Raw genomic sequence first — 3,785 nt, 5'->3', positions numbered from 1 at the left:
TGCAGGCTCAGTCCCCAGTAGGGGGTGTACAGGAGACAACTGATTAATGATTTTCTTTTATCATTGATGTTTCTGTCTCTCTCTCCCTCTGCCTTCCTCTCTAAAATCAATAAAAAAAAAAAATTTAAAAGAAAATTGGAAAAAAAGAGGAAGTGCATGTGTAAAAAGGATCAGTAGCAATTCATTTCTGGGGAATTTTAGCTCTACCATCAATATACAGAACGTTTAGGGTAGTGTATTTCAGAGCTGTAATTGGAATAATTCCTTCCTGTTTATATCACTGAGCACATCCTATGAATCAGTGGATAAGCCAATTCTTGGACACATTTTTTTAAAATACAAATACATTTTTATTGAAATCAGAGAGGAAGGGAGAGGGAGAGAGATAGAAACATCAATGATGAGAGAGAATCATTGATCGGCTGTCTCCTGCATGCCCCTCACTGGGAAATTGGAAAAAAAGAGGAAGTGCATGTGTAAAAAGGATAAGTAACAATTCATTTCTGGGGAATTTTAGCTCTACCATCAATATACAGAACGTTTAGGGTAGTGTATTTCAGAGCTGTAATTGGAATAATTCCTTCCCGTTTATATCACTGAGCACATCCTATGAATCAGTGGACAAGCCAATTCTTGGACACATTTTTTTAAAATACATTTTTATTGAAATCAGAGAGGAAGGGAGAGGGAGAGAGATAGAAACATCAATGATGAGAGAGAATCATTGATCGGCTGTCTCCTGCATGCCCCTCACTGGGGATTGAGCCCGCAACCCAGGCATGTGGCCTGACCAGGAATCAAACCATGACCGCCTGGTTCATAGGTCGTGTTTGTTAGCACCATGGTTGAATTTATTCTGGGGGAGCAGAAAATGTTCTATTTTCATCTTCATCTCTCTATTTTTCTACTACAACTTTAGAACAGCTCAGAAAGATGTCCATTCATCCCTTATTATTATATTGTTCTCCAAAGAGAGCAAATGTTTCAAAGGCAAGTGGTCCATCAGTGCCTTTGCAACTCAGGGTTGACGTTAGAGGGGTAGAAAAAAAAAAGAGAGAGAGAAAACTGTGTTCAAAATCCATACACATTTGGCGGTCTTCCTCTCGGGGAGCACGCCCGTGCCTTTCCACTTCCTCTCTCCTCCCCCAGGGGCATTCCCTTTGCTTTTCCCTCTCCAAAGTTCCAAGGCCCTTATTTTGCTTCTGTGACTTGCCTCTTGAGCCAACACAGCCCAGCTGACTCACTTCTACTACCTCTTTTACTTTCTAAAATAAACTTTATCTTATAATTTGAAAAAAAAATCAATACACATTGAATTCTAGAGATGCTTTAACTCAGTATCATATTTGAGAAAGGAAACACTCAAGAATAAGGAAATTGCACAGTTGTAATTTTCTACTATAACACAGCATCAAGTACATTTTGCCTTCCTTTGAGATACTCAGATGAAAGGCAGGCGTGTATGAATGCAAAGTGTTATTACCTATCTTCTCTTTGAGGCTGCGGTTATTTAGTAATCATTTTCATTTAAGTTACTGTTACTGTTCTATGCATGGCTATGCTTCTAGCTCAGGAGGAAAGCAATTCTTATCATAAAAGCCACCCCATTTCAGAGCCCAGTAAAATCTAAAGCCACAAGAAAATGAATTATATTGAACAAGAGTTAAGGCTTCCGAGCAAAAATGCATACGTACTGCAGAATTAATTAAGCCAGCTTTTATCAACTCTCACTGCGAAGTTCTTTGAGGTGGCTATCTGCGGAGGGTGGGGAGGGGGAACACTCATGTACTTATGTTTTCTATTCCCTGAATCATTGGAACGCTAGAGCTGAAAGGAAAACAGGGTCTACCATCCATGTCATATCCAGGTCCCCTGGAGGAGGACAACACAGCCTTACAGAGCAGACCTCATGTGGACAACACTTGGAAGGAGACTAAAAGAAGATTAAAACCTCAATAAGGTGGCCCTAGCTGGCTTGGCTCAGTGGATAGAGAGTATTCCTGCGGACCGAAGGGTCGGGAGTTCAATTCCGGTCAAGGGCATGTACTTGGTTGCAGGCTCCTCCCTGGCCCCCTGGCAGGGGCTCCTGCAGGAGGCAACCAATGGATGTATTTCTCTCACATTGGTGTTTCTCTGTCTTCCCCTCTCTCTTCCACTCTCCCTAAAAATCAATGGAAATATATCCTTGGGTGAAGGAAAAAAAAAAAAAAACCTCAGTAAGGTGAGAAGACGAGAAATCCTGAATGCAGACATTAGCTCTAGGTGAGTTCTTGTTATCACAAAGATTAGTACAGAGCCAGGTATTTCTACATTTTCAAATAAAGTTGGTTCTTTAAAGCCTGCAGACTCTCCAATGCCTCTCTTCCCCAGTGACGTGCCAGCAAACAGCTTGGGAAATCAATACTAATTAATCTACTGACAAGGCTCTACCCGTTGGCTAGGTGGAGAGCAAACTTTGGGAAACATCAATATCCTTTGAGGTAGTGATGAATCTCATGGAGTACTGATAGACATAATTGGTCTTGGCTCAAAAAGCATTTGCATATGTCCTCAGTAACATATTTGAAACTAGGGACCCAGAGCTGCCATGGTAATTGTACAGGTTGTGGTCTTCATGTGGATGCTCCAAAAAAAGATTAATGGAGATGGAAATAAAGCTCGTGAACCACTTGCCATGGGGCCTGGTTCAAAGCTAAATCAGCCAGGAGGAATTGGCAACTTTTTTTTCTAATTGCTTTACTAAGGGAATGTTTTCCTGCAATTTGTCAGCCCCAAAGTGCCATCTTTTTCCAATGCATACTAAATTCTATAGCTTGCAGGGGACTAAAAGTTTTGCTTTTGGGATACTGATTTCAAGGTGATAATTAAGAAACAAAACTCAGAAAGAACCATTGATTCCCCAGCCCTCTTCCCTATCCAAGAGATTCCAGATAGAAAAACCTGCTTCAGGAAGGAAGTCTTGGGATGGTGGCCTTGGCCTCATTTGAATTAAGCATGATAATGGGGCCCAAGTCCAGTAGCTCAAATGGTTAGAACATTATCCAAATACGCCAAGGCTTTGCTTTCGATCCCAGTCAGGGCACATAGAGGAATCAACCAATGAATGCATAAATAAATGGAAAAACAAACTGATGTTTCTCTCCCTAAAAATCAATGTTTTAGTCCTGGCCGGTGTGCTCAGTGGTTAGAGCATGGGCTCTTGCACGGAAAGGTCTGAGGGGTCACCTGTCTCTCTCTTTCCCTCTCCCTCTCCCTCCTCTCCACTTTCTGAAAAGCAATGGGGAAAAAAAATATCCTCTGGTGAGGATTAACCAAAAATAAATAAAAATATTTTGAAGTATGATCAACAGGAGGGCTTCAGTTAGGGGTGTGTTAACTAGATACATCCTGTCTCCCATTGTTTCTGAGTTGCCTAGCAACAATTTGCAAGCCACGTGCTCCACTCTTCCTCAACTACCTGTAAATCATTCATTCTCACTTTTTAAAAATATGTTTTTATTGATTTCAGAGAGGAAGGGAAAAGGAGAGAGCAATGGAAACACCAATGAAGAGAGAGAATCATTGATCGGCTGCCTCCCGCAATTCCTACCCGGGGGATCCAGTCCGCAGGGCCTTTACCAGGAATCCACGTTCTACCACTGAGCCAGGCAGCGGGCCATTCTCACTTTTAAAGTCTAAGTCCCCAACCCTACCCCCTTTTCTCCTTTATCCAAAATGGTATATATACCCAATGTTGTCTCACTGTCTTTGGCATTTTCATGCTTATGTGAATTGCCCATACGCAT

Source organism: Myotis brandtii, unplaced genomic scaffold (genome assembly GCF_000412655.1).
Source record: "Myotis brandtii unplaced genomic scaffold, ASM41265v1 scaffold780, whole genome shotgun sequence".
Classification (NCBI taxonomy): domain Eukaryota; kingdom Metazoa; phylum Chordata; class Mammalia; order Chiroptera; family Vespertilionidae; genus Myotis; species Myotis brandtii.
Note: the sequence above shows the minus strand (reverse complement) of the source record.